The sequence below is a fragment of the Thalassophryne amazonica genome, chromosome 14 (assembly GCF_902500255.1).
Source record: "Thalassophryne amazonica chromosome 14, fThaAma1.1, whole genome shotgun sequence".
Lineage (NCBI taxonomy): Eukaryota > Metazoa > Chordata > Actinopteri > Batrachoidiformes > Batrachoididae > Thalassophryne > Thalassophryne amazonica.
The window spans coordinates 2,310,538-2,324,015 of NC_047116.1; positions in this window are offsets into that span (position 1 = coordinate 2,310,538).

Below are 13,478 nucleotides of genomic sequence, written 5' to 3' on the forward strand. Positions count from 1 at the left end.
GGATGGAGGTTGAGCCTGAACAATCTCAGCCACAGGAGCCTGTCCCTCCTCCAGAGCTGTCTGGGTGTCTTGGTGTCAGACAGACTGACCGACCGTACAGGACCAGACTGATGTTCATGTTTTCATCCCCTGGCTGGTCTCAACTCATCTCAACTCAAACTTTATTTTTAAAGCACATTTAAAACAACAGCAGTCGACCAAAGTGCTGTACAGAAATGGGCACCACATAATGCTTGCCTCTACTGGTGGTTGGCTCTCACTGCTGTATTATATCACTTCCTGTTCCGGAGCACAGCGGTGTTTTGCTGTATCTGTTAGCTGTTTAATCTGCGCAGTTAGATTGATCTAGATAACTAGATAACGATTTGTTTCACAGTGTATCTTCACGTGCCTTAACTAAAGCACTCCCTCTGCTGAATCACCTCTAAATTATTTACACATTATTCACTTTGTGTGTTTTTAGGAATCCGCTAGCTTAGCGCAGCTACCAGCTCTTAGCCGGTTTAGCATGGCGGCTTCTCCTGTCTCTCCCGCACTTTTCTGCTCTGGGTGTGAAATGTTTAGTTATTCCTCGGCCTCCTTTAGCAGTAATGGTACTTGTAATAAGTGTAGCTTATTCGTAACTTTGGAGGCCAGGCTGGGCGAATTGGAGACTCGGCTCCGCACCTAGGAAAATCCTACAGCTAGCCAGGCACCTGTAGTCAGTGCGGACCAAGGTAGCTTAGCCGCCGTTAGTTCCCCTCCAGCACATCCCGAGCAGCCGGGAAAGCAGGCCGACTGGGTGATTGTGAGGAGGAAGCGTACTCCTCAACAGAAGCCCCGTGTACACCACCAACCCGTTCACATCTCTAATCGTTTTTCCCCACTCGGCGACACGCCCACCGAGGAACAAACTCTGGTTATTGGCAACTCTGTTTTGAGAAATGTGAAGTTAGCGACACCAGCAACCATAGTCAATTGTCTTCCGGGGGCCAGAGCAGGCGACACTGAAGGAAATTTGAAACTGCTGGCTAAGGCTAAGTGTAAATTTGGTAAGATTGTAATTAACGTCAGCAGTAATGACACCCGGTTACGCCAAACGGAGGTCACTAAAATTAATATTGAATCGGTGTGTAACTTTGCAAAAACAATGTCGGACTCTGTAGTTTTCTCTGGGTCCCTCCCCAATCGGTCCGGGAGTGACATGTTTAGCCGCATGTTCTCCTTGAATTGCTGGCTGTCTGAGTGGTGTCCAAAAAATGAGGTGGGCTTCATAGATAATTGGCAAAGCTTCTGGGGAAAACCCGGTCTTGTTAGGAGAGACGGCATCCATCCCACTTTGGGTGGAGCAGCTCTCATTTCTAGAAATCTGGCCAATTTTCTTAAATCCTCCAAACCGTGACTATCTAGGGTTGGGACCAGGAAGCAGAGTTGTAGTCTTACACATGTTGTATGGCTGGGGGGGCATGGCTGCCTTTTGTTTCTGTCTTCTGTCCTGTCTTTTGTTTTTCCTTCCAGGTGGCTTGCGTTTAGGACTGAGTGGCTGTGTGGCTGAGTTACCAGGACCTCACCCTGATCACCTGAGGCTGATCAAGTGCAGCTCGTCAGGACTCACAGCTGTGGTGCATCTACACGGATTGGAGCATGGTGGCATTTAAGTCTGGAGTACACAGTGTGTATTTGCCAGAGACTCGACCTTGTGACCAGACGGGTGAGATCGTCGTCTCGAGAGTCATCTCATCATCAGTGGATGCAGAGAATGTCCAGGTTTGATGCATGGTCTGTAAAAGAGGAGGGGGTGAGGTCTCACGCTCGTCAGCACACTTCCTGAGGTACGTTAGGTTTTGTGACTAACATTTATACAGTCAGTAAATGTGGTGTCCCTCACACCTTATTATATTGAGCTGTTATGTTAGTCGTTTAATCAGCTTCCACTGCAGTTGAGTTTGTGAACAGGGTGTTCCATGCCTGCAGGGTGGGAAGCTGATTAGTAATTAAGCCAGGAAGTGTTTGCTGTTTGTGAACACCTTTGAGCGGTCTCTCTGTGTGTGGAGTGTGGACTCACATGATGATTTCTTCTTTCACAGACTCGGTTTGTCGCGGCCACCTGGGGGGTGTTGGCGGGGTCCTTGGGTCCGAACAGTTTCTGGCTCCGGACCGTTAGTGCTGCTGGGAGCACACCGCAACTCCACCACGCCAGACCGCGCACTTATTTGTTCGTATTTTCCACATCACTGTTATGTAATTAAATTTAGTTATCCTTTGTACCGTGCTCTGCTTATTTCATACTGGGTCCTTCAAACGCTGGTCGGTTTCTCCGGGCTGCGTCCTACACATAACAACACACCTCTCTGCAGCTTCTCTCCCCCTGCCATCCCCTCATTACCCCATCCCCGTAGAGATGGTGCCTGCTCCCAGACTACCAATAACCAGCAAAAATCTATTTAAGCATAAAAATTCAAAAAGAAAAAATAACATAGCACCTTCAACTGCACCACAGACTAAAACAGTTAAATGTGGTCTATTAAACATTAGGTCTCTCTCTTCTAAGTCCCTGTTGGTAATGATATAATAATTGATCAACATATTGATTTATTCTGCCTAACAGAAACCTGGTTACAGCAGGATGAATATGTTAGTTTAAATGAGTCAACACCCCCGAGTCACACTAACTGCCACAATGCTCGTAGCACGGGCCGAGGCGGAGGATTAGCAGCAATCTTCCATTCCAGCTTATTAATTAATCAAAAACCCAGACAGAGCTTTAATTCATTTGAAAGCTTGACTCTTAGTCTGTCCATCCAAACTGGAAGTCCCAAAAACCAGTTTTATTTGTTATTATCTATCGTCCACCTGGTCGTTACTGTGAGTTTCTCTGTGAATTTTCAGACCTTTTGTCTGACTTAGTGCTTAGCTCAGATAAGATAATTATAGTGGGCGATTTTAACATCCACACAGATGCTGAGAATGACAGCCTCAACACTGCATTTAATCTATTATTAGACTCTATTGGCTTTGCTCAAAATGTAAATGAGTCCACCCACCAAATGAATCATACCTTAGATCTTGTTCTGACTTATGGTATGGAAATTGAAGACTTAACAGTATTCCCTGAAAACCTCCTTCTGTCTAATCATTTCTTAATAACATTTACATTTACTCTGATGGACTACCCAGCAGTGGGGAATAAGTTTCATTACACTAGAAGTCTTTCAGAAAGCGCTGTAACTAGGTTTAAGGATATGATTCCTTCTTTATGTTCTCTAATGCCATATACCAACACAGGGCAGAATAGCTACCTAAACTCTGTGAGTGGCAAAGATTATCTCGTCAATAGTTTTATATCCTCATTGAGGACAACTTTGGATGCTGTAGCTCCTCTGAAAAAGAGAGCCTTAAATCAGAAGTGCCTGACTCCGTGGTATAACTCACAAACTCGCAGCTTAAAGCAGATAACCCGTAAGTTGGAGAGGAAATGGCGTCTCACTAATTTAGAAGATCTTCACTTAGCCTGGAAAAAGAGTCTGTTTGCTCTATAAAAAAAAGCCCTCCGTAAAGCTAGGACATCTTACTACTCATCAATAATTGAAGAAAATAAGAACAACCCAAGTTTTCTTTTCAGCACTGTAGCCAGGCTGACAAAGAGTCAGAGCTCTATTGAGCCGAGTATTCCTTTAACTTTAAACTAGTAATGACTTCATGACTTTCTTTGCTAATAAAATTTTAACTATTAGCTTTCAGTAATGCTGGTATTTGGTTAGACTCTTTCTCTCCGATTGTTCTGAGTTATTTTCATTAGTTACTTCCTCCAATCCATCAACATGTCTATTAGACCCCATTCCAGGCTGCTCAAGGAAGCCCTACCATTAATTAATGCTTCGATCTTAAATATGATCAATCTATCTTTATTAGTTGGCTATGTACCACAGGCTTTTAAGGTGGCAGTAATTAAACCATTACTTAAAAAGCCATCACTTGACCCAGCTATCTGGAGCTGTGGAGGAAACCCACACAAACAGGGGGAGAACACACAAAGTCCAGAGAAAGGACCAGGTGGCAAGAGAACCCACAATGTTCTTGCTGTGAGGCAACGGTGCTCCTCATGTTAGCAACAGGCCTGAACATCTGCATGCCATAGCAACGGAAATCTGACCAAGAAACACTGCATACAGAAAGAACAACGGACCAAGAACAGAACCTTCGGGTGCTACATAGTTCACTGTGGAAAATTCTGAGGGAGTACTAAGTGGAGGTCGGCGTGAATGCTACACTGTGGGGGATGAACTGGACTATGTCCTGATCCCTGCCATGTTACTGCAGGAATGACGGGATCAGTGCCAGGTTCCAAAATATAACAACCTGGATTTATAGAAGACAAAAGCAGTGAGGTAAGATCAGAGGATCCTCTTGTGAGGAATCCACTGAGATCCTGCTTTTTTGCTGCCAAAAGTTGACCTTGCATTGGAGAAACACAAACGAGCAGAGGGACAGTCCAGGACAGAATGAGGACCAAGTCAGACCTCAGCGGTTTTCTTCAGCTGAAGGACCGGGAGGACAATGATGTGCCTCAAAAAGAGCTCAGCCAATCATCAGTTCAGGACATCTCCAGGACAACAAGAGCAGCACCCCCTATTGGTCTCCAAAATGAGCAGCTTAGTTCCCATTACAGGCTTTGAAAGATGGCGCACAATCAGTCAGTACACCAAATGTGTTGAAGATGAATAAAGGTTTACTTTTTTTTTTTTTGAGTGATGGGAACCAGAAAAACTCTTTGGTGTCCTTCATACATTTGGACCTGAGACTGCCCCACAGTGTCCCACGCTCGGCTGTGTGATCTGGATTTCTTCTGTCTCATTTAATCTGAATGACAGTCAGAGGACAGCGGGAGGGGTGTGTGCAGCCCCAAAGAGAAATGCTGGACCAGCGGAGACATTTTCCAAACCACTGTGAGACCTGACTCGTCCCCTCCATATATGGAGTGTGGACTTCCTTTTTGGGCCCCGCCCCCTTGTGCAGCCCAAGAGAACATAAAGAACATAAAGCTTGTTGGACAGAAACATGTCTGTGTCTGAGTGTTTGTACGTCTCTATGAGGTCCAGCCTGACTTTGATATGGATTAAATAAGGACTCTTTCTGAGACTTTCAGGACTGGAATCAGGTTTCAGTCAGAGCTGCATTTGTATGACATTAACTTTTTCATGATTTCAACACTTGAGCCTTTTGAAACCATAGGCAACGTGCCAGCCACACGGTCGGTTAGCGGAAGGTTCCAGGTTCAAGACCACCCCTCCCTTTCTCTATGTTGTGTCAGAAAGGACAGCCAATGTAAAACTTGTGCCAAATCAATGTGCAGATCCACTTTGGATCAGCCGGGACGGCCCTGAGGGAAAGAAGGGAGGAGCTGAAGGGACTCACAAGCTTTTCCAGGGTACTTTTCACTGACCCCCCTGAACAAGCACAGTCGAGATGTTAATATGTGTTTGTGGAGCTGACTGTCAATCTGAGCAAGAAACTTCAGTCAGCCTCTGTTCTTTGGATTCAGCAATGTTTTACTAACTTCCCGTCTTTGGACGAACCAAGTGTTGACTGAAGAATGTCAGGGTATCCAAACCGACTGAGTCAGGCTTAAACGAATCCAGATCACCTGTCAGGTTTAAACAAGTCCAGATCACACATCCCATTTAACCGAGTCCAGATCTCCTGTCAAGTTTAAATGAGTCCAGCTCACCTCTCAGGTTTAAAGGAGTCCAGTTCACCTGTCAAGTTTAAATGAGTCCAGATCACCTGTCAGGTTTAAACGACTCCAGATCACCTGTCAGGTTTAAACATGCCCAGATCACATGTCAGGTTTAAACAAGTTCAGATCACACAAAAGGTTTAAACTTGTCCAGATCACCTGTCAGGTGTAAACAAGTCCAGATCACCTGTCAGGTTTAACCAAGTCCAGATCACACATCAGATTTAACAGAGTCCAGATCACCCGTCAGGGATCAGCGACTCCAGATTACACATAAGGTTTTGACGAGTCCAGATCACCTGTCAGGGATCAATGAGTCCTATTCACCTGTCAGGGTTAAACAAATCCAGATCACCTGTCAGGTTTAAAAAAGCCCAGATCATACATTAGATTTAACCAAGTCCAGATCAGACGTCAGGTGTAAACGAGTCCATATCACCTATCAGGTTTAAACGAGTCCAGATCATCTCTCAGGTTTAAATGAGTCCAGATCACCTGTCAGGCTTAAACAAGTCCAGATCACTTGTCAGGTTTAAACAAGTTCAGATCACAAATAAGGTTTAGACGAGTCCAGATCACCTGTCAGTTATCAATGAGTCCCGTTCACCTGTCAGGTTTAAGCAAATCAAGTTCACCTGTCAGGTTTAAATGTGTCCAGATCACACGTCAAGTTTAAACAAATCCAGATCACCTGTCAGGTTTAAACAAGCCCAGATCATACATCAGATTTAACCGAGTCCAAATCACACGTCAGCTTTAAACGAGTCCAGTTCACCTGTCAGGTTTAAACAAGTCCAGATCACACATCAGGTTTAAAGAAGTCCAGATCACCTGTCAGGTTTAGACAAGCCAAGATCACACATCAGGTTTAAACCAGTACAGGTCACATGTCAGGTGTAAATGAGTCCAGATCACCTGTCAGGTGTAAACGAGTCCAGATCACCTGTCAGGTTTGACCAAGTACAGATCACACATCAGATTTAACCGAGTCCAGATCACCTGCCAGGTTTAAATGAGTCCAGATCATCTCTCAGGTTTAAATGAGTCGAGATCACCTGTCAGGCTTAAACAAGTCCCGTTCACCCGTCAGGTTTAAACAAATCCAGTTCACCTGTCAGGTTTAAATGTGTCCAGATCACACGTCAGGTTTAAATGAATCCAGATCACCTGTCAGGTTTAAACAAGCCTAGATCATACATTAGATTTAACCAAGTCCAGATCACACGTCAGGTGTAAACAAGTCCAGATCACACATCAGCTTTAAATGAATCCAGATCACCTGTCAGGTTTAAACAAGCCCAGATCATACATCAGATTTAACCGAGTCCAGATCACACATCAGCTTTAAACGATTCCAGGTCACCTGTCAGGTTTAAAGGAATCCAGATCACCTGTCAGGTTTCGATGAGTCAAGATCACATGTCAGGTTTAAATAATTCCAGATCATCTGTCAGGTTTAAACATGTCCAGATAACACGTCAGGTTTAAACGAGTCCAGATCACACATCAGATTTAACCGAGTACCGATCACCTGCCAGGCTTAAATGAGTCCAGATTATCTCTCAGGTTTAAATGACTCCAGATCACCTGTCAGGTTTAAACAAGTCCAGATCACCTGTCAGGTTTAAACAAGTCCAGATCACATATAAGGTTTAGACGAGTCCTGTTCACCATGACAGTTCACCTGTCATGTTTAAATGTGTCCAGATCACACGTCAGGTTTAAACAAGCCCAGATCATACATCAGATTTAATGAAGTTCAGATCACACATCAGCTTTAAACAAGTCCAGTTCACCTGTCAGATTTAAATGAGTCCAGATCAAACATCAGGTTTAAACAAGTCCAGATCACCTGTCAGGTTTAAAGGAGTCCAGATCACCTGTCTGGTTTAAACATGTCCAGATAACACGTAAGGTTTAAACAAGTCCAGATCACACGTCAGGATTAAACTTGTCCAGATCACCTGTCAGGTTTAAACAAGTCCAGATCACACATCAGATTTAACAGAGTCCAGATCACCTGTCAGGTTTAAATGAGTCGAGATCACCTCTCAGGTTTAAATGTGTCCAGATCACCTGTCAGGTTTAAATGAGTCCAGATCACCTGTCAGGTTTATACGAGTCCAGATCACCTGTCAGGTTTATACGAGCCCAGATCACGTCAGGTTTAAACGAGTCCAGATCACACGTCAGGTTTAAATGAATCCAGATCACCTGTCAGGTTTAAACAAGCCCAGATCATACATTAGATTTAACGAAGTCTAGATCACACGTCAGGTGTAAACAAGTCCAGATCACACATCAGCTTTAAATGAATCCAGATCACCTGTCAGGTTTAAACAAGCCCAGATCATACATCAGATTTAACCGAGTCCAGATCACACGTCAGCTTTAAACGATTCCAGGTCACCTGTCAGGTTTAAAGGAATCCAGATCACCTGTCAGGTTTCGATGAGTCAAGATCACATGTCAGGTTTAAATCATTCCAGATCATCTGTCAGGTTTAAACGAGTCCAGATAACACATCAGGTTTAAACGAGTCCAGATCACACGTCAGGTTTAAACAAATCCAGATCACATGTCAGGTTTAAATGAGTCCAGATCACCTGTCAGGTTTAAACGAGCCCAGGTCACATGTCATGTTTAAATGAGTCCTGGTCACCTGTCAGGTTTAAATGAGTCCGGATCACCTGTCAGGTTTAGACGAGTCTAGATCACCTGTCAGGTTTAGACGAGTCCAGATCACCTATCAGGTTTAAATATGTCCAGATAACACATCAGGTTTAAATGACTCCAGATCACCTGTCAGGTGTAAACGAGACCGGATGACCTGTCAGGTTTAAACGACTCCAGATCACCTGTCAGGTTTAAACATGTCCAGATCACACGTCACGTTTAAACGAGCCCAGGTCACATGTCACGTTTAAATGAGTCCTGGTCACCTGTCAGGTTTAAAAGAGTCCAGATCACCTGTCAGGTTTAAACGTGTCCAGATCACACGTCAGGTTTAAACAAGTCCAGATCACACATTAGATTTAACCGAGTCCAGATCCAGATCGCCTCTCACGTTTAAATGAGTCCAGATCACACAGGTTTAGACGAGTCCAGATAACCTGTCAGGTTGAAATGAGTCCAAGTCACCTGTCAGGTTTAAACAAATCCAGGTCACACATCAGATTTAACCGAGTCCAGATCACCTGTCAGGTTTAACCGAGTCTAGATCACACATAAGGGTTAAACGAGTCCAGCTCACCTGTCAGGTTTAAACATGTCCAGATCACGTCAGGTTTAAATGAGTTCAGATCACCTGTCAGGTTTATACGAGTCCAGATCACATGTCAGTTTTAAACGAGTCCAGATCACCTGTCAGGTTTAAATGTGTCCAGATCACACGTCAGGTTTAAATGAATCCAGATCACACATCAGGTTTAAACAAGTCCAGATCACCTGTCAGGTTTAAACAAGCCCAGTTCACCTGTCAGGTTTAAACAGGTCCAGATCACACGTCAGGTTTAAATGAGTCCAGGTCACATGTCACGTTTAAATGAGTCCTGGTTACCTGTCAGGTTTAAAAGAGTCCAGATCACATGTCAGGTTTAAACTATTCCATATCACCTGTCATTTTTAGACGGGTCTAGATCACCTGTCAGGTTTAGACGAGTCCAGATCACCTATCAGGTTTAAACGTGTCCAGATCACACGTCAAGTTTAAATGAGTCCAGATCACCTGTCAGGTTTAAACATGTCCAGATTACACGTCAGGTTTAGATGAGTCCAGATCACCTGTCAGGTTTATACAAGTCCAGATCACGTCAGGTTTAAACATGTCCAGATCACCTGTCAGGTTTAAACAAGTCCAGATCACACATTAGATTTAACCGAGTCCAGATCACCTGTCAGGTTTAAATGAGCCCAGATCGCCTCTCAGGTTTACATGAGTCCAGATCACACATAAGGTTTAGACGAGTCCAGATCACCTGTCAGGGTTCAACGAGTCCCGTTTACCTGTCAGGTTTAAACAAATCCAGTTCACCTGTAAGGTTTAAATGTGTCCAGATCACACATCAGGTTTAAACTTGTCCAGATCACCTGTCAGGTTTAAACAAGTCCAGGTCACACATCAGATTTAACCGAGTCCAGATAACCTGTCAGGTTTAAACGAGTCTAGATCACACATAAGGTTTAGCCGAGTCCAGATCACCTGTCAGGTTTAAATGTGTCCAGATCACACGTCAGGTTTAGATGAGTCCAGATCACCTGTCAGGTTTAAATGTGTCCAGATCACACGTCAGGTTTAAACGAATCCAGATCACACATCAGGTTTAAACGAGTCCAGATCACCTGGCAGGTTTAAACAAGCCCAGTTGACCTGTCAGGTTTAAACAGGTCCAGATCACAAGTCAGGTTTAAACGAGTCCAGGTCACATGTCACATTTAAATGAGTCCAGATCACCTGTCAGGTTTAGACGAGTCCAGATCACCTGGCAGGTTTAAACAAGCCCAGTTGACCTGTCAGGTTTAAACAGGTCCAGATCACACATCAGGTTTAAATGAGTCCAGGTCACATGTCACATTTAAATGAGTCCAGATCACCTGTCAGGTTTAGACGAGTCCAGATCACATGTCACACTGAAATCTTTGAACTGGAATAAAATACGCTTTGAGACTAATCCAAATCAAGACCACTTGGAACAGCTGGTGTGAGACATGCGCTCATACGAATCCACTCCTGGTTTTCTTTCAGTTCCTGGGACTGGAGGAGGGGAGTCCCCCCTCTAGCCCGGATTCCCCGGCGCTGCCTTTCTTGGGTCGGCTGGACTGTTTGTGTTTCCGTGGAGCGGAATTTTTTGTCTTTATATGGACTCAAATACAGATATTTGTTTAACGCTCACAAAGCACTTAAAGGACGTTTCTCTGATTCTGTCTGTCTCTCACACACACGTGCACGCACACACTCACGCACGCACACACACACACACACACAGAAAAACTTGGGCCAATCTTGAAAATGCAAATAAAAATCCTCCAGTGATTCATTCATTTACTTTGATTTTTGTTTTGTTGCAGACAGAATGAACTCGAGATATTTTACGTCTTCTTTTGGTGAGTTTCATTTGCATTTACAGGTTTTGTCAGTTGCTTTGAGACTAGTTTCAGAACCTTGATTTCACTTTTCATAACTTGAGATACAAAACTCACAACCAATGATCAAAATGCACTTTTTTCAAAAACTCTTACACTTTTTCCAGTGTCTTTTTCACATAAACCAAAGATCATTTATCCATTGAACTATCATCACCTGTTCAAACTGACACAACTTCACATCAAAGTATAACATTTCAAAATACAATTCACTCATTAATCTATCAATTGATACAACTACTCAAAATGACACGTAAATGTTGCATTACCCTTTACGTATAGCCTTATGGAAACTGAGGATGAGCATGTTCAGATCACAAAACTTTCAGGATGACAACAACGACTGACACCACCTGTGACACCACTTCGTTACTGATGACTGATCTGACCTTGTGGTGTGGGTATAAATAAGTGGCATCCACAATAACATCTGTAGTGATACAACATGAAGCAGGTAGGTGGGCACCATAGAGGTCAAGTAGAAGAAGGACAACGTGGTCAAAGGAATGGCAGGGGACAAGCAACCCATTGGAGAAATGGCCCTGAGCTCCATTTGAGAGGTGGCTGTGGGCCTTGTTGGAGAGGTGGCCGTGGGCCATGTTGGAGATGTGGTTGTGAGCCCTGTTAGAGAGGTGGCTGTGGGCCACGTTGGAGAGGTGGCTGTGGGCCACGTTGGAGATGTGGCCGTGGGCCACGTTGGAGATGTGGTTGTGAGCCCCGTTAGAGAGGTGGCTGTGGGCCACATTGGAGAGGTGGCTGTGGGCCCTGTTGGAGAGGTGGCTGTGGGCCACGTTGGAGAGGTGGCCGTGGGCCACGTTGGAGATGTGGTTGTGAGCCCCGTTAGAGAGGTGGCTGTGGGCTACGTTGGAGAGGTGGCCGTGGGCCACGTTGGAGAGGTGGCCGTGGGCCACGTTGGAGATGTGGTTGTGAGCCCCTTTAGAGATGTGGTTGTGAGCCCCGTTAGAGAGGTGGCCATGGGCTACGTTGGAGATGTGGCCGTGGGCCACGTTGGAGATGTGGCCGTGGGCCACGTTGGAGATGTGGCCGTGGGCCACGTTGGAGATGTGGTTGTGAGCCCCGTTAGAGAGGTGGCCGTGGGCCACGTTGGAGATGTGGTTGTGAGCCCCTTTAGAGATGTGGTTGTGAGCCCCGTTAGAGAGGTGGCCGTGGGCCACGTTGGAGATGTGGCCGTGGGCCACGTTGGAGATGTGGCCGTGGGCCACGTTGGAGATGTGGTTGTGAGCCCCGTTAGAGAGGTGGCCGTGGGCCACGTTGGAGATGTGGTTGTGAGCCCCGTTAGAGAGGTGGCTGTGGGCCCTGTTGGAGAGGTGGCCGTGGGCCACGTTGGAGATGTGGTTGTGAGCCCCGTTAGAGAGGTGGCTGTGGGCCCTGTTGGAGAGGTGGCCGTGGGCCACGTTGGAGATGTGGTTGTGAGCCCCGTTAGAGAGGTGGCTGTGGGCCACGTTGGAGAGGTGGCCGTGGGCCACGTTGGAGATGTGGTTGTGAGCCCCGTTAGAGAGGTGGCTGTGGGCCACGTTGGAGAGGTGGCCGTGGGCCACGTTGGAGATGTGGTTGTGAGCCCCATTAGAGAGGTGGCTGTGGGCCCTGTTGGAGAGGTGGCTGTGGGCCACGTTGGAAAGGTGGCCGTGGGCCACGTTGGAGATGTGGTTGTGAGCCCCGTTAGAGAGGTGGCTGTGGGCCACGTTGGAAAGGTGGCCGTGGGCCACGTTGGAGATGTGGTTGTGAGCCCCGTTAGAGAGGTGGCTGTGGGCCACGTTGGAGAGGTGGCCGTGAGCCACGTTGGAGATGTGGTTGTGAGCCCCGTTAGAGAGGTGGCCGTGGGCCATGTTGGAGAGGTGGCTGTGGGCCACGTTGGAGAGGTGGCTGTGGGCCACGTTGGAGAGGTGGCTGTGGGCCACGTTGGAGAGGTGGCCGTGGGTCACGTTGGAGATGTGGTTGTGAGCCCCGTTAGAGAGGTGGCTGTGGGCCACATTGGAGAGGTGGCTGTGGGCCCTGTTGGAGAGGTGGCTGTGGGCCACGTTGGAGAGGTGGCTGTGGGCCACATTGGAGAGGTGGCTGTGGGCCCTGTTGGAGAGGTGGCTGTGGGCCACGTTGGAGAGGTGGTTGTGAGCCCCTTTAGAGATGTGGTTGTGAGCCCCGTTAGAGAGGTGGCTGTGGGCTACGTTGGAGAGGTGGCCGTGGGCCACGTTGGAGATGTGGTTGTAAGCCCCTTTAGAGATGTGGTTGTGAGACCCGTTAGAGAGGTGGCCGTGGGCCACGTTGGAGAGGTGGCCGTGGGCCACGTTGGAGATGTGGTTGTGAGCCCCTTTAGAGATGTGGTTGTGAGACCCGTTAGAGAGGTGGCTGTGGGCTATGTTGGAGAGGTGGCTGTGGGCTATGTTGGAGAGGTGGCTGTGGGCCACGTTGGAGATGTGGTTGTGAGCCCCTTTAGAGATGTGGTTGTGAGACCCGTTAGAGAGGTGGCCGTGGGCCACGTTGGAGAGGTGGCTGTGGGCTATGTTGGAGAGGTGGCCGTGGGCCACGTTGGAGAGGTGGCCGTGGGCCACGTTGGAGAGGTGTGGGTGAACAGGGTCAAGGACAAGGACCAAGACAGCAACAG